Below are 27,024 nucleotides of genomic sequence, written 5' to 3'. Positions count from 1 at the left end.
AAATGCTGGGGCCCTGCCCAAGCAAGGGGGGCCCACTCATGGGCGTCGGTACTGGCACTGGGCCCCTCATAGTACGGCGGTGTGTCTGATGGCGGGTGTGCACCACCGTCAGAGACACTTGATTGCACTATGAGGGACCCTGTGCCAGTGCCCGCGCCCAAGAGTCGGCCTACCCACCTGTCCAGGGCAACGGCACTCGCACGGTGTCGTGCGCTAGGTGGTGACCCCGGCCATGGGAGGGGGGGAGGCAGCACAGTTAGGGAGTTTTAGAAAGTGGCATATGTTGATGTTGGACATTCAGCTGAAGCAAAAGGTGAAATAGGTCAAGTCCCAGGAAGAGGTGGACCAAAGCAAGCCATTTTTCTGTCACCCTATGTGTCATCAGGGGAAGGTGGGACAAAATCCTTGGAAACCCATGCGTGGATCATTTTAATTAAGGTTAGATCATCCACATTTTGGGTTGACAGACGGGTCCTTTTTTCTGTCAGGATTGATCCAGCTGCACTGAAGACTCTTTCCGATAGCACACTTGCAGCTGGGCAAGCGAGCTCCTGTAAGGCATATTGTGCCAATTCAGGCCAGGTGTCCAGTTTAGCGGCCTAATAATCAAAGGGGAATGACCTGTGTGGGAGAACATCGATATGGGAGGAAAAGTAGTTTGTAACCATAGTTGACAACTGCTGTCTCCTGTCACTTTCCATCGATGCAGTATTACCAGTTGTGTGAGCGGTACTTGAAAAATCAGTCCACAACATTGTCATGAAACCCCTGTCTCCAACGCCACTTCTGCTGTGTGCACCACGAACACCTCTGCCAAGCTGCCTCCGGCCCGTACGGCTCGTGTGAGAACCATCACCGCTGCTGTGTGCTGGGAATGCCTCAAGCAACCGATTTACCAGAGTTGCTTGTTTATTAGCCAATATTAGGTCAAGGTTGTCCTGTGGCATGATGTTTTGTAATCTGCCTTTATAGCGTGGATCCAGGATGCTGGCCAAGCAGTAGTCGTCATCGTTCATCATTTTGGCAATGCGGGGGTCCCTTTTTAGGATCTGCAAGGCATAATCTGACATGTGGGCCAATGTTCCCGGTGTCAATGATGCACTGCGAGTGCTGGGTGGAGGAGCACTTTCTGGAAAATCCACATCCCTCTAGTCACGCACAAACCCTGTACCAGACCTTGGCACGCCAACATTTTCACTTGCCCCACGAGATGCATCCTCCTCCCCTAAGTAATCATCCCCATCATCCTCCTCCTCCTCTTCTTCCTCCACCTCGTCCAGGAGAGGTCCCTGAGCAGACAATGGCTGAATGTCATCAAGGATTCCCTCCTCCTCTTCCTCCTCATCAACATTGGCTGCAGAAGCCTGATCCTTAAGGTGCGTCAAAGTTTGCATGAGCAGACGCATAAGTGGGATGCTCATGCTTAGGATGGCGTCGTCTGCGCTTACCAGCCGTGTGCATTCCTCAAAACACTGAAGGACTTTACAGAGGTCTTTCAGCTTCGACCACTGCACACCTGTCAACTCCATGTCTGCTCTCAAAGTGCCTGGCCGTGTATCCTCCCACAAATGCATTATGGCCTGCCTATGCTCGCACAGCCGCTCCACCATGTGCAGGGTGGAGTTCCACCTTGTTGCAATGTCGATAATGAGGCGGTGGTTGGGAAGGTGGAGCAATCGCTGCAGCTTCTGCATACGAACGGAGTGTACAGGCGACCGGCGGATGTGCGCGCACAGTCTTCGCACTTTCTGGAGCAGGGCTGTTAACTCCGGATAATTTTTGAGGAAGCACTGCACCACCAGGTTCAAGGTGTGAGCCAAGCAAGGTATGTGGCTGAGTTTTGAAAGGGCTATGGCTGCCACAAAATTACGGCTGTTATCACTAACTACCTTGCCTGCCTCAAAATGTACACTGCCCAGCCATGACTCAGTTTGTCGCTTCAAGTACTCGGCCAGTACCTCGGCGGTGTGTCTGTCGCCCAAACACATCATCTGCAACACAGCCTGCTGACGCTTTCCACTAGCTGCTTGATAGGGGGACACCTCGTGTGCAACAGTGGCAGCTGCAGATGGAGTGCTCGTACAACTGCGCTCTGTGGACGAGCTTTCGCTTCTGGAGGAGGAGGAGGGTCGAACGCCTACAGCCAACTGTTTCCTATACCGTGGGCTAGGCAGCACTGTCCCACCACCACTGTCCCCTGTGGACCCTGCATCCACCACATTAAACCAGTGCGCAGTGATGGACACGTAACGGCCCTGGCCATGCCGACTGGACCATGCATCAGTTGTGAGGTGCACCTTTCCGCTCACTGACTGCTTGAGTGCATGGACAATGCGGTCTTTCACATGATGGTGGAGGGCTGGGATGGCTTTGCGAGAGAAGAAGTGGCGACTGGGTAGGTCATAGCGTGGTACTGCATAGGCCATGAGTTCGCGGAAAGCTGCGCTTTCCACCAACCGAAAGGGCATCATCTCAAACGAGATTAGTGTGGCAATGTGGGCGTTCAAACTCAGTGTACGCGGATGAGAGACTGAGTACTTTCTTGACCTACTCATAGTGTCTGGGAGGGTGAGCTGGACTTGAGAGCTGCATATGGTGGAAGTAGCGGTGGACAGGGCGGACTGAGAGAGGGTTGATGATGGTGATGGAGTTGGTGTTCTTTCTGATGGCCTAGAATCAGTCTTTCGTTGATATAACAGTGGGATTCCCTGACTGCTGTGGCCTTGCAACGACACCTCAACATTTGCTGCTGTGCTAACCGGTGGGCTTACAGTGGGGGAAACAATGTAGCGTTGCTGACTACCTTCGTTGCGATCAGTTGCACATGAGGTTTGGTGTTTTGTCCACGCTTGCAAGTGCATGGTGGTTAAATGTCTAAGCATGCAACTGGTATTCAAATTTTTCAGATTTTTCCCTCGGCTAAAGGTCTTTGCGCACTTCTTACAGATAACCTTGGCCTGATCATGAGGATTTTGTTCAAAAAAGTGCCACACTGCACTCTTCCTACTTTGGCAGACATTTTGCGGCCTAGCATGCTGTGATCTTTTGACCCTCTGGACAAGCTGTCCAGCAACTCTTTTGATTTTTGGAACCTGTCTTTGGAGTGCTCCAGGCCTGCCAGATAACAGTTGTTGCGATGTCGATGTCTGCTGTGGATGCTCCTCATCTGAGCTATTGTAAGCAGCACCCTCTTCCCCCAATGGATGCCAATCTTGGTCAACAACTGGGTCATCCATTACCTCCTCTTCAATGTCATGTGCACCTTCCTCTGTGTCACCGTGTATGGTGGTATAGTGTGCGGGAAGGGGCACCTGAGTCTCATCAGGGTCAGAATCTGGCTCTGTACATTGCGAGGACAATGTAGTGCTCTGAGTGAATGTACCAGCAGAATCATCCATCAGCGGCTGTGCATCAGTGCACTCCATGTCAGATTCATCTTGGCCTGGGTAATTCACCATTTCACTTGATAATCCAGGCATGGTATGTGAAAACAGCTCCATGGAGTAATCAGTAGTATGGCATTCGTCATCCTTCAATCTTGGTTGGGGTGAAGGACACAAGGAAAGGTGTGGTTCATGAACATGAGCCTCCAATGACGACTCAGTGCTTTTACTTTTTACAACTGAAGAAGAGGAGGCGATAGAGCTGGAGGCTGAGTCAGCAATGTAAGACAAAACTTTTTCCTGATGCTCTGGCTTTAAAAGCGGTTTGCCAACTCCTAGAAAACTAAGCCTTCAAAGCCTTATGGAGCCAGACGATGACGCAGGCTCAACAACTCCTGCATTCGGTCCTATTTTTCTCTTGCCACTACCATCAGATCCACCACCAACACTATCATTACCAGCTGCCAACCCCCGCCAAAATTCCACGGCCTCTTCCACCAGACTTCCTCATTATTTGTAGAAATGTAGACAAAATCCAACAAACTATATAGTAATGTAAAACAAGGTACAAGGTGTCTATAGGACAGGGGAGATTTTGAATTTCTGCACACACTAGTGGACACTGGACACTTTTGGATTGTGTGAGGCCCACTGAATATCTGAGCGCTATGTCACAGGCTCGATGGCACAGCTGTGACAAAAGTGACTAGAGGATAAGGGAGATTTTGAATTTCTGCACACACTAGTGGACACTGGACACTTTTGGATTGTGAGGCCCACTGAATATCTGAGCGCTATGTCACAGGCTCGATGGCACAGCAGTGACAAAAGTGACTAGAGGATAAGGGAGATTTTGAATTTCTGCAGACACTTGTGGACACTGGACACTTTTGGATTGTGTGAGGCCCACTGATATCTGAGCGCTATGTCACAGGCTCGATGGCACAGCTGTGACAAAAGTGACTAGAGGATAAGGGAGATTTTGAATTTCTGCAGACACTTGTGGACACTGGACACTTTTGGATTGTGTGAGGCCCACTGATATCTGAGCGCTATGTCACAGGCTCGATGGCACAGCTGTGACAAAAGTGACGAGAGGATAAGGAAGATTTTGAATTTCTGCAGACGCTTGTGGACACTGGACACTTTTGGATTGTGTGAGGCCCACTGATATCTGAGCGCTATGTGACAGGCTCGATGGCACAGCTGTGACAAAAGTGACGAGAGGATAAGGGAGATTTTGAATTTCTGCAGACACTTGTGGACACTGGACACTTTTGGATTGTGTGAGGCCCACTGATATCTGAGCGCTATGTCACAGGCTCGATGGCACAGCTGTGACAAAAGTGACTAGAGGATAAGGGAGATTTTGAATTTCTGCAGACACTTGTGGACACTGGACACTTTTGGATTGTGTGAGGCCCACTGATATCTGAGCGCTATGTCACAGGCTCGATTGCACAGCTGTGACAAAAGTGACGAGAGGATAAGGGAGATTTTGAATTTCTGCAGACACTTGTGGACACTGGACACTTTTGGATTGTGTGAGGCCCACTGATATCTGAGCGCTATGTCACAGGCTCGATGGCACAGCTGTGACAAAAGTAACGAGAGGATAAGGGAGATTTTGAATTTCTGCAGACACTTGTGGACACTGGACACTTTTGGATTGTGTGAGGCCCACTGATATCTGAGCGCTATGTCACAGGCTCGATTGCACAGCTGTGACAAAAGTGACGAGAGGATAAGGGAGATTTTGAATTTCTGCAAACACTTGTGGACACTGGACACTTTTGGATTGTGTGAGGCCCACTGATATCTGAGCGCTATGTCACAGGCTCGATGGCACAGCTGTGACAAAAGTAACGAGAGGATAAGGGAGATTTTGAATTTCTGCAGACACTTGTGGACACTGGACACTTTTGGATTGTGTGAGGCCCACTGATATCTGAGCGCTATGTCACAGGCTCGATGGCACAGCTGTGACAAAAGTGACGAGAGGATAAGGGAGATTTTGAATTTCTGCAGACACTTGTGGACACTGGACACTTTTGGATTGTGTGAGGCCCACTGATATCTGAGCGCTTTGTCACAGGCTCGATGGCACAGCTGTGGCAAAAGTGACTAGAGGATAAGGGAGATTTTGAAATTCTGCAGACACTTGTGGACACTGGACACTTTTGGATTGTGTGAGGCCCACTGATATCTGAGCGCTATGTCACAGGCTCGATGGCACAGCTGTGACAAAAGTGACGAGAGGATAAGGGAGATTTTGAATTTCTGCAGACACTTTTGGACACTGGACACTTTTGGATTGTGTGAGGCCCACTGATATCTGAGCGCTATGTCACAGGCTCGATGGCACAGCTGTGACAAAAGTGACGAGAGGATAAGGGAGATTTTGAATTTCTGCAGACACTTGTGGACACTGGACACTTTTGGATTGTGTGAGGCCCACTGATATCTGAGCGCTATGTCACAGGCTCGATTGCACAGCTGTGATAAAAGTGACGAGAGGATAAGGGAGATTTTGAATTTCTGCAGACACTTGTGGACACTGGACACTTTTGGATTGTGTGAGGCCCACTGATATCTGAGCGCTATGTCACAGGCTCGATGGCACATCTGTGACAAAAGTGACGAGAGGATAAGGGAGATTTTGAATTTCTGCAGACACTTGTGGACACTGGACACTTTTGGATTGTGTGAGGCCCACTGATATCTGAGCGCTATGTCACAGGCTCGATGGCACAGCTGTGACAAAAGTAACGAGAGGATAAGAGAGATTTTGAATTTCTGCAGACACTTGTCTGCACTGGACACTGGACACTTTTGGATTGTGTGAGGCCCACTGATATCTGAGCGCTATGTCACAGGCTCGATGGCACAGCTGTGACAAAAGTTACAAGAGGATAAGGAAGATTTTGAATTTCTGCAGACACTTGTGGACACTGGACACTTTTGGATTGTGTGAGGCCCACTGATATCTGAGAGCTATGTCACAGGCTCAATGGCAAAGCTGTGACAAAAGTGACGAGAGGATAAGGGAGATTTTGAATTTCTGCAGACACTTGTGGACACTGGACACTTTTGGATTGTGTGAGGCCCACTGATATCTTAGCGCTATGTCACAGGCTCGATTGCACAGCTGTGACAAAAGTGACTAGAGGATAAGGGAGATTTTGAATTTCTGCAGACACTTGTGGACACTGGACACTTTTGGATTGTGTGAGGCCCACTGATATCTGAGCGCTATGTCACAGGCTCGATGGCACAGCTGTGACAAAAGTGACTAGAGGATAAGGGAGATTTTGAATTTCTGCAGACACTTGTGGACACTGGACACTTTTGGATTGTGTGAGGCCCACTGATATCTGAGCGCTATGTTACAGGCTCGATGGCACAGCTGTGACAAAAGTGACGAGAGGATAAGGGAGATTTTGAATTTCTGCAGACACTTGTGGACACTGGACACTTTTGGATTGTGTGAGGCCCACTGATATCTGAGCGCTATGTCACAGGCTCAATGGCACAGCTGTGACAAAAGTGACTAGAGGATAAGGGAGATTGGATTGCTTTTAAAAAAGCAGTTTGCAGAGCAGTGGGTAAACAGCAATGCAGCGGTCAGGAAGCCTTAGAAGGCAGCCCAACAACCAACACCACTGATACACCACAATATAGCCTCCCCTTGCACTGCACACACAGTGACTGGTGTTGTACAGGCAAAATCGCGAGCAGCAGAAGCAGTTTTTTTTTCTTCTTCCCTGCCTAACGCTCTCCCTACAGAATCAGCAGCAACCTCTCCCTATGCTAAGATCAGCAGAAGTAAGATGGCGGTCGGCGTGCACGCCCTTTTATACCCCCTGTGACGCCCACCAAAGCAAGCCAATCACTTGCATGAGTTTCTGAAAGATGGTGGTGACCCGTGCCTATGTCATCACGTTGCCCACAGTGTCCGTGGATCCTGATTGGCTGAAAAAGAGCGCAAAACAAACTTTTGAAACGCGACTTTGGCGCGTAAGTCGCCGACCTCGTGGCCGACCTCATCCTAGGGTCGGGTTTCGTTTCATGAAACCCGACTTTGCCAAAAGTCGGCGACTTTTGAAATTTTTCGACCCGTTTCGCTCAACTCTACCATAGAGTAATCTGCAGTGTGGGCTGCCACATCCTTAACTTTTGGTGGGAGTGAAGGACACAAGGAAAGGGGTATTTTATGACCAGAACCCTGCACTGACGACAATGTGCTTGCAGGTTTCGACCATTCAGAAGAGGAGGCAATAGAGCTGGTGGCTGTTTCGGCAATGTACGTCAAAACCTGTTCCTGATGCTCCGGCTTTAAAAGCGGTTTTCCCACTCCAAGTAAAGGCAACTTTACAGGCCTTCTTGGGCCAGAGGATGACTCAGGCTCAACACCTCCTGCCTTAGTTGCTATTGTGCTTTTGCCAGAACCAGCCGATGCACCATCACCATCATTACCAGTCGCGCCCCCTGCCCCGTCTGCGTCCTGTTCCACCATACTTCCTCATGTTTGAGAAAATGTAACCAAAATACCAGCAGAGAGATGTACTGTATGAGGAGCGTCCAGCTGTGTAAGGTGTATTAAACAAATTAAATCAACGTATATATTATGTTAGTCACAGACGCTCTCACAGTATGTATTGGACCGTAATCCAACAAGCAGATATACGGAACTGTTTGAAAAACTGACATGACTCTAAGGTGTAGGTGTGGAAAAACGGACAAACTCCTCAATTTTTTTTTCCAGAGTCACACAGGTAGCTTCTATTTGTCCGTGCTAGAAGGCGTTACGTTAGTGTGTGAGGAGCGTACACCGCTGTAAGGTGTGTATGTAAAATTGTCAAACTCCGTGTATTTGTATACAGACTGACACACGCTGTCTCTGTCTAGTTTTTACCATAATCAAACAGTAGATATGCGAAACTGTTTGAAAAACGGACACGACTCTAAGGTGTAGGTGTGGAAAAACTAACAAACTCCTCATTTTTTTTTTCCACAGTCACACACAGGTAGCTTCTATTTGTCCATGCTAGAAGGCAGTATACGGTAGTGTGTGAGGAGCGTACACCGTTGTACGGTGTGTATGTAAAATTGTCAAGCTCCGTGTATTTGTATACAGACTGACACACGCTGTCTCTGTCTAGTTTTTACTGTAATCAAACAGCAGATATACGAAACTGTTTGAAAAATTGACATAACTCTAAGGTGTAGGTCTGGAAAAACAGAAAAACTCCTCGTTTTCTTTTTCCAGAGTCACACACAGGTAGCTTCTATTTGTCCGTGATACCAGCCGGAATACATGGTAGTGTGTGAGGAGCGTGCACCGCTGTACAGTGTGTGTATGTAAAATTGTCAAGCTCTGTGTATTTGTATACGGACTGACACGCTGTCTATGTCTAGTTTTTACCGTAATCAAACAGCAGATATACGAAACTGTTTGAAAACGGACACGACTCTAAGGTGTAGGTTTGTAAAAACGGACAAACACCTCGTTTTTTTTTTCCAGAGTCACACACAGGTAGTTTCTATTTGTCTGTGCTAGAAGGCGGTACACCGTAGTGTGTGAGGAGCGTACCCTGCTGTAAGGTGTGTATGTAAAATTGTCACGCTCCGTGTATTTGTATACAGACTGACACACGCTGTTTCTGTCTAGCTTTTACCATAATCAAACAGCAGATATACGAAACTGTTTGAAAAACGGACATGACTCTAAGGTGTAGGTGTGGAAAAATGGACAAACTCCTCGTTTTCTTTTCCAGAGTCACACACAGGTAGCTTCTATTTGTCCGTGATACCAGCCGGAATACTCGGTAGTGTGTGAGTAGCGTACACAGCTAGACGGTGTCTGTATGGAAAATTGTCAAGCTTCGTGTGTTTGTATATGGACTGACACACGCTGTCTCTGTCTAGTTTTGACTGCAATCAAACAGCAGATATACAAAACTGTTTGAAAAGCGGACACAACTCTAAGGTGTAGGTCTGGAAAAACCGACAAACTCCTCAGCTTTTTCTTACAGAGTCACACCCAGATAGCTTCTCTTTGTCCGTGATACCAGCCTGAATACACGGTAGTGTGTGAGGAGCATACATCATTAGACGATGTCTGAAAAAATGAACGCTCAGTATCTCACCAAGACAAAATAATAAAATTTGGAGTGCTTTGAAAAAAGTTTGAACAGCAGTGTGCACACAGCAATGCAGCTAGCAGGTAGCCTTAAAAGGCAGCCTAATCACCCCAGCGCTACTGCACACAACAAAATTCCTCCCCTTTCACTGCACACTAACTGTACAGTGAAAAGCGCTATCAGCAGAAGCAGTTTTTTTTCTTCTTCCCTGCCTAACGCTCTCCCTGCTCAGAATCAGCAGCAGCACCTCTCCCTATTGTAAGATCGGCAGAAGTAAGATGGCGGTCGGCGTTCACAGCCTTTTATACCCCCTGTGACACCACACAAAGCCAGCCAATCACTTCAATGCCCTTCCCTAAGATGGTGCTGGCTGCTGCCTATGTCATCGTGTTGCCCACAGTGTGCGTCCTCCATCATTGGCTGAAAAAAGGCACTGGAAGCATCATTTGAAACGCGACTTTGGCGCTTGGGTCACCGACATCATGGCCGACCTCATGCTATGGTTGGGTTTCGCTTCATGAAACCCTACTTTGGCGATAGTCGGTGATTTTTTAAATTGAGAAACCCCTTCACAACAGCCAACCAAGTGAACAACACTCTCCAGAAGGTAGGCGTATCAATATCCAAATCTACCATAAATAGAAGACTGCATGAAAATAAATACAGAGGGTTCACTTCATGGTGCAAGCCACTCATAAGCATCAAGAGTCAAAAGGCTAGACTAGACTTTGCTAAAAAAAATATAAAAAAGCCAGCACAGTTCTGGAAGAAAATTCTTTGGACAGATGAAACCAAGATCAACATCTACCAGAATGATGGAAAGAGAAAAGTATGGCGAAGGAGTGGTACAGCTCATGATCCAAAGCATACCACATCATCTGTAAAACACGGCGGAGGCAATGTGATGGCTTGGGCATGCATGGCTGCCAGTGGCACTGGGTCACTAGTGTTTATTGATGATGTGACACAGGACAGAAGAAGCCGAGTGAATTCTGAGGTATTCAGAATCATACTGTGTGCTCAGATCCAGCCAAATGCAGCCAAACTGATTGGTCGTCGTTAGAGTTGAGCGAAACGGGTCAAAAAATTTCAAAAGTCGCCGACTTTTGGCAAAGTCGGGTTTCATGAAACGAAACCCGACCCTAGGTTGAGGTCGGCCACGAGGTCGGCGACTTACGCGCCAAAGTCGCGTTTCAAAAGTTTGTTTTGCGCTCTTTTTCAGCCAATCAGGATCCACGGACACTGTGGGCAACGTGATGACATAGGCAGGGGTCACCACCATCTTTCAGAAGGGCATGCAAGTGATTGGCTTGCTTTGGTGGGCGTCACAGGGGTTATAAAAGGGCGTGCACGCCGACCGCCATCTTACTTCTGCCGATCTTAGCATAGGGAGAGGTTGCTGCTGCTGATTCTGTAGGGAGAGCGTTAGGCAGGGAAGAAGAAAAAAAAAACTGCTTCTGCTGCTAGCGATTTTGCCTGTACAACACACCAGTCACTGTGTGTGCAGTGCAAGGGGAGGCTATATTGTGGTGGATCAGCGGTGTTGGTTGTTAGGCTGCCTTCTAAGGCTTCCTGACAGCTGCATTGCTGTTTACCCACTGCTCTGCAAACTGCTTTTTTAAAAGCAATCCCAATTTTTTTTTTGTCCTGCTGAGGTGTGCATTTTTTCACACCATACAGCGGTGTACGCTCCTCACACAGTACCGTGTAACGGCTGTTATCACAGCCACAGTGAAGCTATCTGTGTGTCACTCTGTGAGAATAAGTCGAGGACATATTCCGTTCTTACAGACCTGCACCTACTAGCTTTGTCTAGCTTTCAAACAGTTAAATATATTTGCTGTTTGATCACATTCAAAACTATAGAGAGACAGCGTGTGTCAGTCCGTATACTTAAAAAACACGGAGCTTGACAATTTTACGTACACCGGACAGCCGTGTACGTGCACGCTCCTCTCAGTACCGTGTAACGGCTGTTATCACGGCCACAGTGAAGCTATCTGTGTGTCACTGTGGAAGGATAAGTGAAGGACTTGTTCCGTTCTTACAGACCTACACTCTAGGGTGATTCCTATTCTGCCCAATTCTACATACACCTTGTAGTTTGTGATACACTAGCCAATTTCTGCCTGTGACATAGCGCTCTGATATTCAATGGGCCTCACACAATCCAAAAGTGTCCAGTGTCAACTAGTGTGGGCAGAAATTCAAAATCTCTGTAATCCTGTAGTCACTTTTTTCACACCTGTGCCATCGAGCCTGTGACATAGCGCACTGACATTCAGTGGGCCTCACACAATCCAAAAGTGTCCAGTGTCCACTAGTGTGTGCAGAAATTCAAAATCTCCCTTATCCTGTAGTCACTTTTTTCACACCTGTGCCATCGAGCCTGTGACATAGCGCTCTGATATTCAGTGTGCCTCACACAATCCAAAAGTGTCCAGTGTCCACTAGTGTGTGCAGAAATTCAAAATCTCCCTTATCCTGTAGTCACTTTTTTCACATCTGTGCCATCGAGCCTGTGACATAGCGCTCTGATATTCAGTGGGCCTCACACAATCCAAAAGTGTCCAGTGTCCACTAGTGTGTGCAGAAATTCAAAATCTCTGTGATCCTGTAGTCACTTTTTTCACACCTGTGCCATCGAGCCTGTGACATAGCGCTGTGATATTCAGTGGGCCTCACACAATCCAAAAGTGTCCAGTGTCCACTAGTGTGTGCAGAAATTCAAAATCTCCCTTATCCTGTAGTCACTTTTTTCACACCTGTGCCATCGAGCCTGTGACATAGCGCTGTGATATTCAGTGGGCCTCACACAATCCATAAGTGTCCAGTGTCCACAAGTGTGTGCAGAAATTAAAAATCTCTGTGATCTTGTAGTCACTTTTTTCACACCTGTGCCATCGAGCCTGTGACATAGCTGTCATGATCCAGTGTTGGATCTGGCGGTATTAAAAGCACAAAGTGAACTTTTTTTACTTTGATTGAGTTCAAAGGTGTTTTGACTGTCCCCGGTGGTGGTTAGCGGTATCGCACCATAGGTTTAGGTTAATGTTCACTTAATTAGGGATCAGGTGTGACTCCCTATAAAGGTGTGCTTAGGGGGTTCACTCACGGCTGGTGATATTTCTTTCTGAGTTGTTGGAGAGCCTGGTGGAAGAATGGAGCGGGATAGGAGTCCTGCGCAGTCAGCCAGAGAGGATGAGTGCCAGCTAATGGTGTCTGCAGGAAGGACTGGCATGGCTTGGTGAAGTCGCAGTTTGTGGTGTCGGCGGGAAGTGCAGGCATGGCTTGGAGGAGTGGCGACTTGGAAGAGAGTTGCACTCAGCATGCTCTACTTGGTTGCTGAGAACTGGACTCGAGCATGCTTGGATTCTTGGCAGAGGCTGGACTCATCTTGGGACTCTGTGTACTGGACTTCTGCAAGTGGTGATGGACTCTGCTCCCAGGCTGCACGATGGTGACGGATCCAGTTATGTGATGGATCAGGGTGGAGGAGAAGATGCACACAGGTGGTGGGCTCTGTTGCTAGGAGCGCACGCAACAGAGCAAAGATAAGTGGTGTTTCCCCTGTATTGTCTCTTTCCTCATGTGTCTTATTAGTGCAGTGGTGGGATTAGTTTCCGCACCGACCTATTCCCTAGTGAGGGTTTAGGGTCAGGGCGAGCTAGGGCGTTGAGGTACGCGTGCGGCGCCCGGTGCGAAACCGGCATAGGGAACGTTAGGAGTGCAGGGACACTGGCTCAGGGGAGCTCAGGAGGTCTCCAATTCCCTTTTCCCTATTGCAGGGCCCACCATTGTTATAGTTACCCAGGTTCCCCCCTTATTATTTAAATGCGCCTTACTGGAAGCGGTGTTTCCAGATATGTTTGCATAGCGTGTAATACCGAAATCCGCCAGGTGGAGGCGGTGTTTCCACCTGCACGCTTTATTATTTAAATTCGCCCCACTGGAGGCGGTGTATCCAGGGTCACGTGTGTTATGGGTTCGCCTTGCGACAACATCTGCGTCCTGACATACGTGACCATGACATTATCACCAGCCCTTACTTTTTTTTTCTGGTGAGCTTTGGCCATGTGGAGACCTGTGGTAATTGCTGCCGGTCCTCACTGAGGTGCAGTGGGGAGCGGCAAGGTGTGTTTAAGCCGCTGCAGCAGCAGTTATCAGGGTCTGGGGCCTCTGCTCAGATAACCAGAGAAACAAAAATGGCGGCTGCGGTCTGGCAAAAGCCCCTAGAGTCGCTGCTGGGGAGCGGGACTTGCTCTTACAGGGGACGCACCCAGGCAGGTGGGAGGAATGGTGCGCCACGGAGCTGCCTGGTATTCCCCGAGGTGAAGGGGTACGTCCCTGTAGTGAGCAGATTGGTGAATAGTCCGCGGGGCTTATGCCAAATCTTCGATGCCGCCCCTCCTGGTCGTGTGGAGGCGACCAGCGAGAGTATATTTTCCTCCATATTCCTGCGGCTATGGTACTAAAACCCCCTAGAGTCGCTGCTGGGGAGCAGGACTGGTTCATGCAGGCGGGCGCACCCAGGCAGGTGGGAGGAATGGTGCCCCACGGAGCTGCCTGGTATTCCCCGAGGTGAAGGGGTACGCCCCTGTGGTGAACTGACTGGTGTGAGAGTCCGCGGGGTTTTACGCCAAATCTTCATACCATCGAAGAAGCCGCCCTCCTGGTCGTGTGGAGGCGACCAGCGAGAGTATATTTCCTCCATTTCCCGGTCCCCTTCTCCTCCTGGTGTGTGCAGCAGGTGTGCTGCGGGGGAGTAGGGACAAATCTCTACCCTCGCCATTAACCAACCCTAAGAGGCGCAGTCCTCATGGTGAAAGGGTTGGAGGGTGGTGTCCCTTGGTAAATAGTGGGGGTGTGAGTGTGGTGACACAGGGGGACGCCTCTGTTGAGTCCAGAGTGAGTTCACCAAAAAATGACAAATGAATGTGTGCAATAAACGTTCAGGTCCGGACCTGTGTGTGAACGAGCATGTATGGGTGCCACTAAAAAACATCTTGTGGAAATGTGTTATGGAGTCTGATCAGCTCTGAGCAAACCTACACATACATTAACTCGTTCCCCTGGTCGGCGCTGTGGAGATGAGTGGTGCCTCCAAAAGGAACATATATTGCCAATATCAGCGGTGTTTGTCATAAACCTGAAGTGTCAGGGAATGGTGGGGTGAACTCAGGGTCTGGGCGTCCCCGCTGTAGGTGTTTCCCTAATGAGGGGTGGTCTTGAGGGTCCAGAGGCCCCTCATTAAGGAGGGGGTACTGTCATGATCCAGTGTTGGATCTGGCGGTATTAAAAGCACAAAGTGAACTTTTTTTACTTTGGTTGAGTTCAAAGGTGTTTTGACTGTCCCCGGTGGTGGTTAGCGGTATCGCACCATAGGTTTAGGTTAATGTTCACTTAATTAGGGATCAGGTGTGACTCCCTATAAAGGTGTGCTTGGGGGGTTCACTCACGGCTGGTGATATTTCTTTCTGAGTTGTTGGAGAGCCTGGTGGAAGAATGGAGCGGGATAGGAGTCCTGCGCAGTCAGCCAGAGAGGATGAGTGCCAGCTAATGGTGTCTGCAGGAAGGACTGGCATGGCTTGGTGGAGTCGCAGTTTGTGGTGTCGGCGGGAAGTGCGGGCATGGCTTGGAGGAGTGGCGACTTGGAAGAGAGTTGCACTCAGCATGCTCTACTTGGTTGCTGAGAACTGGACTCGAGCATGCTTGGATTCTTGGCAGAGGCTGGACTCATCTTGGGACTCTGTGTACTGGACTGCTGCAAGTGGTGATGGACTCTGCTCCCAGGCTGCACGATGGTGACGGATCCAGTTATGTGATGGATCAGGGTGGAGGAGAAGATGCACACAGGTGGTGGGCTCTGTTGCTAGGAGCGCACGCAACAGAGCAAAGATAAGTGGTGTTTCCCCTGTATTGTCTCTTTCCTCATGTGTCTTATTAGTGCAGTGGTGGGATTAGTTTCCGCACCGACCTATTCCCTAGTGAGGGTTTAGGGTCAGGGCGAGCTAGGGCGTTGAGGTACGCGTGCGGCGCCCGGTGCGAAACCGGCATAGGGAACGTTAGGAGTGCAGGGACACTGGCTCAGGGGAGCTCAGGAGGTCTCCAATTCCCTTTTCCCTATTGCAGGGCCCACCATTGTTATAGTTACCCAGGTTCCCCCCTTATTATTTAAATGCGCCTTACTGGAGGCGGTGTTTCCAGATATGTTTGCATAGCGTGTAATACTTAAATCCGCCAGGTGGAGGCGGCGTATCCACCTGCACGCTTTATTATTTAAATTCGCCCTACTGGAGGCGGTGTATCCAGGGTCACGTGTGTTATGGGTTCGCCTTGCGACATCATCTGCGTCCTGACACACGTGATCATGACAATAGCGCTCTGATATTCAGTGGGCCTCACACAATCCAAAAGTGTCCACTAGTGTGTGCAGAAATTCAAAATCTCCCTTATCCTGTAGTCACTTTTTTCACACCTGTGCCATCGAGCCTGTGCCATAGCGCTCTGATATTCAGTGGGCCTCACACAATCCAAAAGTGTCCAGTGTCCACTAGTGTGTGCAGAAATTCAAAATCTCCCTTATCCTGTAGTCACTTTTTTCACACCTGTGCCATCGAGCCTGTGCCATAGCGCTCTGATATTCAGTGGGCCTCACACAATCCAAAAGTGTCCAGTGTCCACTAGTGTGTGCAGAAATTCAAAATCTCCCTTATCCTGTAGTCACTTTTTTCACACCTGTGCCATCGAGCCTGTGACATAGCGCTCTGATATTCAGTGGGCCTCACACAATCCAAAAGTGTCCAGTGTCCACTAGTGTGTGCAGAAATTCAAAATCTCCCTTATCCTGTAGTCACTTTTTTCACACCTGTGCCATCGAGCCTGTGACATAGCGCTGTGATATTCAGTGGGCCTCACACAATCCATAAGTGTCCAGTGTCCACAAGTGTGTGCAGAAATTCAAAATCTCCCCTGTCCTATAGACACCTTGTACCTTGTTTTACATTACTATATAGTTTGTTGGATTTTGTCTACATTTCTACAAAAAATGAGGAAGCCTGGTGGAAGAGGCCGTGGAATTGGGCGGGGGTTGGCAGCTGGTAATGATGGTGTTGGTGGTGGATCTGATGATAGTGGCAAGAGCAAAATAGGACCGAATGCAGGAGGTGTTGAGCCTGCGTCATCGTCTGGCTCCATAAGGCTTCAAAGGCTTAGTTTTCTAGGAGTTGGCAAACCGCTTTTAAAGCCAGAGCATCAGGGAAAAGTTTTGTATTACATTGCTGACTCAGCCTCCAGCTCTATCGCCTCCTCTTCTGAAGTTGTAAAAAGTAAAAGCACTGAGTCGTCATTGGAGGCTCATGTTCATGAACCACACCTTTCCTTGTGTCCTTCACCCCAACCAAGATTGAAGGATGACGCAGGCCATACTACTGATTACTCCATGGAGCTGTTTTCACATACCTTGCCTGGATTATCAAGTGAAATGGTGAATTACCCAGGCCAAGATGAATCTGACATGGAGTGCACTGATGCACAGCCGCTGATAGATGATTCTGCTGGTACATTCACTAAGAGCACTACATTGTCCTCGCAGTGTACAGAGCCAGATTCTGACCCTGATGAGACTCAGGTGCCCCTTCCCGCACACTATACCACCATACACAGTGACACAGAGGAAGGTGCACATGACATGGAAGAGGAGGTGATGGATGACACAGTTGTTGACCCAGATTGGCATCCATTGGGGGAAGAGGGTGCTGCTTCCAATAGCTCAGATGAGGAGCATCCACAGCAGACATCGACATCGCAACAGCTGTTATCTGGCAGGCCCGGAGCACTCCAAAGACAGGTTCCAAACATCAAAAGAGTTGCTGGACAGCTTGTCCAGAGGGTCAAAAGATCACAGCATGCTAGGCCGCAAAATGTCTGCCAAAGTAGGAAGAGTGCAGTGTGGCACTTTTTTGAACAAAATCCTCATGATCAGGCCAAGGTTATCTGTAAGAAGTGCGCAAAGACCTTTAGCCGAGGGAAAAATCTGAAAAATTTGAATACCAGTTGCATGTTTAGACATTTAACCACCATGCACTTGCAAGCGTGGACACAACACCAAACCTCAAGTGCCACATGTGCAACTGATCACAAAGAAGGTAGTCAGCAACGCTACATTGTTTCCCCCACTGTAAGCCCACCGGTTAGCACAGCAGCAAATGTTGAGGTGTCATTGCAAGGCCTCAGCAGTCAGGGAATCCCACTGTTATATCAACGAAAGACTGAATCTAGGCCATCAGAAAGAACACCAACTCCATCACCATCATCAACCCTCTCTCAGTCCGCCCTGTCCACCGCTACTTCCACCATATGCAGCTCTCAAGTCCAGCTCACCCTCCCAGACACTATGAGTAGGTCAAGAAAGTACTCAGTCTCTCATCTGCGTACACTGGGTTTGAACGCCCACATTGCCAAACTAATCTCGTTTGAGATGATGCCCTATCGGTTGGTGGAAAGCGCAGCTTTCTGCGAACTCATGGCCTATGCAGTACCACGCTATGACCTACCCAGTCGCCACTTCTTCTCTCGCAAAGCCATCCCAGCCCTCCACCATCATGTGAAAGACCGCATTGTCCATGCACTCAAGCAGTCAGTGAGTGGAAAGGTGCACCTCACAACTGATGCATGGTCCAGTCGGCATGGCCAGGTCCGTTACGTGTCCATCACTGCGCACTGGGTTAATGTGGTGGATGCAGGGTCCACAGGGGATAGCGGTGGAGGGACAGTGCTGTATAGCCCACGGTATAGGAAACAGTTGGCTGTAGGCGTTCGACCCTCCTCCTCCTCCTCCAGAAGTGAAAACTTGTCCACAGAGCGCAGTCGTATGAGCACTCCATCTGCAGCTGCCACTGTTGCACACGAGCTGTCCCCCTATCGAGCAGCTAGTGGAAAGCGTCAGCAGGCTGTGTTGCAGATGATGTGTTTGGGCGACAGACACACCGCCGAGGTGCTGGCCGAATACTTGAAGCGACAAACTGAGTCATGGCTGGGCAGTGTACATCTTGAGGCAGGCAAGGTAGTTAGTGATAACGGCCGTAATTTTGTGGCAGCCATAGCCCTTTCAAAACTCAGCCACATACCTTGCTTGGCTCACACCTTGAACCTGGTGGTGCAGTGCTTCCTCAAAAATTATCCGGAGTTAACAGCCCTGCTCCAGAAGGTGCGAAGACTGTGCGCGCACATCCGCCGGTCGCCTGTACACTCCGTTCGTATGCAGAAGCTGCAGCGATTGCTCCACCTTCCCAACCACCGCCTCATTATCGACATTGCAACAAGGTGGAATTCCACCCTGCACATGGAGGAGCGGCTGTGCGAGCAGAGGCAGGCCATAATGCATTTGTGGGAGGATACACGGCCAGGCACTTTGAGAGCAGACATGGAGTTGACAGGTGTGCAGTGGTAGAAGCTGAAAGACCTCTGTAAAGTCCTTCAGTGTTTTGAGGAATGCACACGGCTGGTAAGCGCAGACGACGCCATCCAAAGCATGAGCATCCCACTTATGCGTCTGCTCATGCAAACTTTGACGCACCTTAAGGAGCAGGCATCTGCAGCCAATGTTGATGAGGAGGAAGAGGAGGAGGGAATCCTTGATGACATTCAGCCATTGTCTGCTCAGGTACCTCTCCTGGACGAGGTGGAGGAAGAAGAGGAGGAGCAGGAGGATGATGGGGATGATTACTTAGGGGAGGAGGATGCATCTCGTGGGGCAAGTGAAAATGTTGGCGTGGCAAGGTCTGGTACAGGGTTTGTGCGTGACTGGTGGGATGTGGATTTGCCAGAAAGTGCTCCTCCAACCAGCACTCGCAGTGCATCATTGACACCGGGAACATTGGCCCACATGTCAGATTATGCCTTGCAGATCCTAAAAAGGGACCCCCGCATTGCCAAAATGATGAACGATGACGACTACTGGTTGGCCAGCATCCTGAATCCACGCTATAAAGGCAAATTACAAAACATCATGCCACAGGAGAACCTTGACCTAATATTGGCTAATAAACAAGCAACTCTGGTAAATCGGTTGCTTGAGGCATTCCCAGCACACAGCAGCGGTGATGGTTCTCACACGAGCCGTACGGGCCGGGGGCAGCTTGGCAGAGGTGTTCGTGGTGCACACAGCAGAAGTGGCGTTGGAGACAGGGGTTTCATGACAATGTTGTGGACTGATTTTTCAAGTACCGCTCACACAACTGGTAATACTGCATCGATGGAAAGTGACAGGAGACAGCAGTTGTCAACTATGGTTACAAACTACTTTTCCTCCCATATCGATGTTCTCCCACACAGGTCATTCCCCTTTGACTATTGGGCCGCTAAACTGGACCCCTGGCCTGAATTGGCCCAATATGCCTTACAGGAGCTCGCTTGCCCAGCTGCAAGTGTGCTATCGGAAAGAGTCTTCAGTGCAGCTGGATCAATCCTGACAGAAAAAAGGACCCGTCTGTCAACCCAAAATGTGGATGATCTAACCTTCATTAAAATGAACCATGCATGGGTTTCCAAAGATTTTGTCCCACCTTCCCCTGATGACACATAGGGTGACAGAAAAATGGCTTGCTTTGGTCCACCTCTTCCTGGGACTTGACCTATTTCGCCTTTTGCATCAGCTGAATGTCCAACATCAACATATGCCACTTTCTAAAACTCCCTAACTGTGCTGCCTCCCCCCCCCATGGCCGGGGTCACCACCTAGCGCACGACACCGTGCGAGTGCCGTTGCCCTGGACAGGTGGGTAGGCCGACTCTTGGGCGCGGGCACTGGCACAGGGTCCCTCATAGTGCAATCAAGTGTCTCTGACGGTGGTGGTGCACACCCGCCGTCAGACACACCGCCGTACTATGAGGGGCCCAGTGCCAGTACCGACGCCCACGAGTGGGCCCCCCTTGCTTGGGCAGGGCCCCAGCATTTGCAATCTTTACCTCTCCCTGCTCCTCCGCTGTGTAGTCTGGGCCGTCAAATCCATACTGTGCCTGACACAGTCTGAGCCTGCCTCCTGATGTATAGACATATATTTTGAATGTGTACGCTATCCATACATGTTATCCGGGGATACGGTACCCTTTCTCACCTTTGTGCAAGCCATACTGGGCCTAACACCGTCTGAGCCTGCCTCCTGATGTATAGACATATATTTTGAATGTGTACGCTATCCATACATGTTATCCGGGGATACGGTACCCTTTCTCACCTTTGTGCAATCACGTGTAATCCATACTGGGCGTGAGAACGGCTGGCGAGCTGTTAAGCAAGCTACAGCACCTGTGGTTTGCACACGTAAGTTTTTCATTTTTTCAGGAATGACGGTTAGGCCTAATTCCGGAACTGCGGTTGACCTGCACTTACTGGGAAATCATCGTTCGCGGGTAATAATTGTAATCAGTGATCCCCATCACTAACGTTGTTCAGCGGGTTATCTGCACCTGTAAGCGACAAACGCTGGCCTTTTCAGTGTAGCGCACATGCAGCCACGGACATGTAAGGGCATGACACACCAGTTTTTGGCCAATCTCATGTGCCAGAGCCTCACGTGTCCCTCTAGTAAGCCGGGCTCGGACCGCGGGGCATGACAGAGTCTCGTTTGTTAACGGAATTAAGCTTGCAATGTGTGCATCTTTTCTGTAGCTGGCATGGTTGAGGTTTCCCAGGTGGAGTCGAATTTAACCGTAGGCTCTTTTCCTGGTGGTGCCCTTCTGGACATTCCTTTAAGGTTCAGCTTTGCAACCATACTGCCCACGTAAAACAAACACTTTGCCTTCATGAACGCTGTTTGGAGGGTCATGACTCGTGGGAATAACGCCGCCCAATCAGTTAACCTGCTAGAGAGATCCTTCGTTGCTCCCAAGCATGACATCACACTCTCTAGGAGGAAGGTAATGCCACTGTGGCGACCGGACTCCTGGGGGCGACACAAGTGCACTGATGCCCAGCCACTGCTCGATGAATCTGCTGGTACATTGACCCAGACCACTACATTCCCCTTGCACGCTACACGGCCTGAATCTGACCCTGATGAAACTCAGGTTACCCTTCCCATATACAGTTCCATCTTACATGGTGACAAAGAGGAAGCTGCAGATGAAAGTGCAGGTTCGGCCCACCCGCCATCAGACACACCACCGTACTATCAGGGGACCTGTGCCAGTGCCGTTGCCAACGAGTGGGCCCCCCCGCTTGCTCAGGATCACAGCACTTGCAAGGTTGAAATACTGTGCAGTGAGATGGAAGATGGGGACGACAAGGAGTTCAGACTAGTACAGGGATTCCCTAGTGAGGAGACTTATTTGATTGTTTTCAATGTTGGGACAGCAATTTTTGGGGAGCACTATACTCTGGAGAATGATAGATGGGGCCCACCATACACTGGAACATTCCAAAGGTGGACATCAGACACTGGAGCAGCATTTACAGGGCCCATTATACACTAGAGCATTAGAAATGGGGCCCATTATGTTTGGAGCATTAATTGGGCCAATAAGACAGTGGAGCTTCATCCATGGGGACCAACATATACTGTAGCATTATGTGGAGCTCATCATATACTGTTTCAAACATTATATGGGACCAATGATTCTGTATGGAGAAATAGATGGGCCTCGTCATGAGATGTAAAAAGTGAGGTATTTTTCATTGTACTATACCGCTATTTCTCTGCCGTATCGGAGCATGATGAGTTGTGGTATGTGTTAAAGGGGTGCTCTTTGGCCCAGGGCACATGAAAACCTGGAGCCAGCCCTACCTCCCCACAACTTTAGCCAAATAACCCCCATTTTTCAGTGCGTAACTTGTATTATGAAGTTAATTAAGGTTGACAAGCTTAAGTAAGAAGAATTGATGCTTTTGGCATTCAAATGGGCACTGTATGTGTGTTTCCTGTCCTCCTCTCACTGCCGACTTTTATTCCCCATTGACTTTCATTGGGTATCGTGTTTCGGGACGACCCCGACTTTTCCCTATAATCGGCCGATCTTGCTCGACCCGACTTTTGGAAAAGTCGGGTTTCACGAAACGAAACTCGACCCTAAAAACACAAAAGTCGCTCAACTCTAGTCGTCGTTTCATGCTACAGATGGACAATGAGACAAAACATAAAGCCAAAGCAACCCAGGAGTTTATTAAAGCAAAGAAGTGGAATATTCTTGAATGGCCAAGTCAGTCACCTGATCTCAACCCAATTGAGCATGCATTTCACTTGTTAAAGACTAAACTTCAGACAGAAAGGCCCACAAACAAACAGCAACTGAAAACCACCACAGTGAAGGCCTGGCAGAGCATCAAAAAGGAGGAAACACAGCGTCTGGTGATGTCCATGAGTTGAAGAGTTCAGGCAGTCATTGCCAACAAAGGGTTTTCAACCAAGTACTAGAAATGAACATTTTATTTACAATTATTTAATCTGTCCAATTACTTTTGGTCCCTTTAAATACAGGGTGGCACATGTTAAGAAGCTGAAACTCCTAAACCCTTCATCCAATTTTAATGTGGATACCCTCAAATGAAAGCTGAAAGTCTGAACTTCAACTGCATCTGAATTCTTTTGTTTAAAATTCATTGTGGTAATGTCTAGAACCAATATAAGAAAAATGTTGCCTCTGTCCAAATATATATGGACTTAACTGTAGATTAAAGTAATGCACTCAGCTGCTGCAGCTGTGCTGAGTGCACAAATCAATATGCTTGGGTGACTTGAATAGCTGCAGCTCTTTCCTAATAATGGTATAAGCATGTCCAGTATTTTTGTTTGTCTACTTCCTTGGTGCTACTCTCATTCAACCAACCATTGTCAGACAGTATCATCAAGGAAGCCTCAAACTACACATTTGGATAAAAAATTCCAAATAACTTAGTTTTTCAAATTAAACGAAAAGATGTCTAACTTTCAACAAATTTTTGTGAAGAAAATATGGCTATAAGAGATTTTCATATGATTGCCTTCTTGATTACTTAACATTTTACACAGCATCGCAACTTTTTTGGAATTGGGGTTGTACAAATCCCATTTTTTTTCGAAATTTTGCTGTTCTTTATGATAGTACTTGTTATAATATTGTCCACAAACAAAATAAAATTGGACAGAGAACTTATACTAATAAATAATACCAAAAAGAACAACCAAGTATAATCCAAGAAATATATAATTATTTATTCAAAAATATTTTTTTTAAATTATTACATCACATCAAATAACAGAGGCCACTGAACAACAATAATATGACATCACCACTGGTATATATAAACGGTATATCAAATTATTGCACAATTCCCTTATTAATACATATGTGCAAAGTCCGCAATAAAGGTAAGTTATATGTGCAAGAAAAAAGTCTACAAGGACCATAAAAAATGGAATTACAAAATGTAAATTGCAATGCAAATGTTGAATGAAAAAATTCCCTTTTAATGGAACAAAAAATGACAAGTGCATACTGAAAAAAAAAATTGCATGTATCAATAAAGTATTGATACATGCATTTTTTTTCAGTATGCACTTGTCATTTTTTGTTCCATTATAAGGCTACTTTCACACATCCGTCTTTTTGAATCCGGCACGATGCGGCGAAAAGTGTGAAAACCGGATCCGGAATTGGATCCGGTTTTGTCACATAGAAAGTAATGAACGCGGCATCGTGCCGGATGTACATGCGGCATCCCCGGTTCTTTCTGGATACGGCAAAAATGCGTCATCCGGCGTCTACAAATATCTATCGTTCCCTGCAACGTTTTTTGGCAGCGCCGGCACGGCTTTTTAAAGTGCGCATGCCAGGACACTGTGTGATTTAACCCCACAGGTGCCCAGCAAGCGCAAGTCTCTATCTATCTCCATAAATTTCTTTGTCTGACTCACTCGTCCCCCCTGCTCTCTCCAGATGGCTCTCATCGCTGCAGCTCCCGTCTCTACAGCTGGCTCTCGTCGCCTGGTGCTGCAGCTCCTTTAAATTTTATCCAGGCCGCATCCGGTGACGCATCCACATCCGGTGTCACCGCTACAGGCCGGTTCCGGCGGCACAGCTTTTCGCCGCACGCCGCCGGAACCCTGAAACCGGATGTGTGAAAGAGGCCTAAGAGAATTTTTTCATTCAACGTTTGCATTGCAATTTACATTTTGTAATTCCATTTTTTATGGTCCTTGTAGACTTTTTTCTTGCACATATAACTTACCTTTATTGCGGACTTTGCACATATGTATTAAGGGAATTGTGCAATAATTTGATATACGGTTTATATATACCAGTGGTGATGTCATATTATTGTGGTTCAGTGGCCTCTGTTATTTGATGTGATGTAATAATTTAAAAAAAAATATTTTTGAATAAATAATTATATATTTCTTGGATTATACTTGGTTGTTCTTTTTGGTATTCTTTATGATAGTAGTAAATTTAGGTCAATATGATTTTTTTATATAAACATCTAAAATTTTTCAAAAATATAGAAAAATTTGCCATTTTTGAATTTATGTCCTTAAAAAATGTCTCATACAAAATAGTTAATTTAGTTAACTACTAATATTGAACATGTTTATTTACACCACCATCATTTTCCAAGCATCGTATTGTTAGCACGTTAGAAGGTTTTATAGCTTTAGCAGTATAGATGAGCGAACATTAAAATGCTTGGATGCTCATTACTCAAACCGAGAAATTCCTAATGCCAGAACGCTCATTTCGAGTAACAAGTATAATGGGAGTTAATGGTAATTTTTTTTCTGCAGTCAGTACAAAGAGGTCTGGGGGTCAGTGAAAATGTTGAAATGGATGGAACATGTGCTGAATGGAAGGAGAGCAGCATGGGCAAGAACCCTGGAAGCATCTCTGACTACCAAATGCTCAAAATACTGTATAGGTGGGAAATTTAACGCAACACAATTTTAAAACGCTTTTTCTTTGGAGTGTTTTGTATCACAAAAATGTACCCCAGACTATGGAATACTGTATGGGTGACTGATAAAAGAAAAAATTAACTGCTTTTTCTGTAGTAAAAACACACAAATCAAGTTTGGTTTAAGTTGGTATACATGCAGCACATAAACATATGTTCACATTGGCCGTCAAGCATACAAAACCTACCATAAGCAAAATGAACATAAACCCTGCTGTAACTAAATAAGTACAAAGCAAAAGTCCATTTAAACAACATAAGGTTCTTAGTAACACTGTGTTTGATCAAAAATATATAAAAGAGGACCATCATAGGCAAGGTGAACACATTTGAAATGGTCCTACACTGTCTAATATTTGCTTCACCAAAACACTGGGGAGACAATAGCCCAAAAAATGGCATTTTCCAAAAAAAAATATAGGTATTAATATCATATTGTGCAATCCTGATCCATTAGTAGTTTGCATTTTTAGTTGTGATGTTCTTATGCAGATCCATGGGCTATACGGTAACCATTAGTGATGAGCGAGCACTAAAATGCTCGGGTGCTCAACCTGAGCAAAGAGCCCAATGTAAGTCTATGGGAAAACCGAGTATTTTTACCGCAACCCCCTGGTGGTCCTCTTAGGGTATCAAAACGTCTGAAAATGATGGAAACAGTGCTCAAATGACATTGGAACATCATGGGGAAGACCCCTGGAAGCATTTCTGACTCCCAGGTCACAGCTGTGAACAATGTTGTCAGAGTCTTACGTCATTTTTACAGGCGCACAATAAAACATACAAAAACAAAGCCAAAATGGATTTTCCTGGGAAATATGTTAAGGAACATCCTTTCCAGGATAATGACTTTTATAGAAGGCAAAAAAAAATAACTCAAAACAGAAATGTTCCTCCATCGCTTTGGCTATATTCACACGTAGCTTTTTTGATGCGTTTTTCAACTTTACCATTGCTATCAACTAAGACAAATGCATTCACTGGGAAATGTCATTTTAACAGCTTACAACATTATTTGGCCATGTGGTGTGTTATACTCCTGCATGGTGGTTAACCTTGATCACATTCTGTTTTTTTCTCCAGATTTGCCCACCCTCAGAAGAAATGTTTGCCAGGTATTGCTGCGACTACGAGAGAATCAGCTTTGAGTCAATTTCGAGAAGCGCATTTTTGAACAGACTTCCTTACCTTTTCTAGGGTATGTTATCTCCGATTCTGGCCTCATGATGGATCCCGAAAAGGTGTCTGCCATTCTCAACTGGCTACAACCTCAGGGGATTAAGGCCATTAAACACTTTCTTGGCTTTGTGAACTCTTATCGACAATTAATTTCTCATTTCTCGTCACTGACTAAGCCGATCTCCTCTCTCCCCCACAAAGGACCCAATCCCAAATTCTGGTTGTCTGAAGTTGAAGAGGCTTTCTTACCCTTGAAGCAGAGGTTTGCAGAGGCTCCTATATTTGCATCGTCCTTTGGCTAGCAAGCCATTCATTCTCAAGGTGGATGCCTCGTCCACAGGTGTCGGTGCTGTTCTCTCCCAGAAGACTTCTTTGGGTCGATTAGTCACCTTCG

The 27,024-nt window shown here is 47.4% G+C and overlaps 1 long non-coding RNA gene across 1 annotated transcript in view; it reads left to right on the top strand.

Annotated features, from left to right (window-relative positions):
- LOC141096313 (uncharacterized) overlaps positions 1-26,663 on the top strand; it is a 96,615-nt gene extending 69,952 nt beyond the window's left edge. Inside the window, exons 3-4 of the long non-coding RNA XR_012233647.1 lie at positions 25,285-25,415; positions 26,535-26,663. This is a non-coding gene — a long non-coding RNA (uncharacterized lncRNA). The remainder of the gene's footprint in view (positions 1-25,284; positions 25,416-26,534) is intronic.
- Positions 26,664-27,024: the final 361 nt, after the last annotated feature.

This window comes from Dendrobates tinctorius, unplaced genomic scaffold (genome assembly GCF_039654945.1).
Source record: "Dendrobates tinctorius isolate UK_male_01 unplaced genomic scaffold, ASM3965494v1 ptg000073l, whole genome shotgun sequence".
Taxonomy (NCBI): domain Eukaryota; kingdom Metazoa; phylum Chordata; class Amphibia; order Anura; family Dendrobatidae; genus Dendrobates; species Dendrobates tinctorius.
The sequence above is the reverse complement of the archived record's forward strand: the minus strand, read 5'-3'. Positions and strand labels throughout refer to the sequence as shown.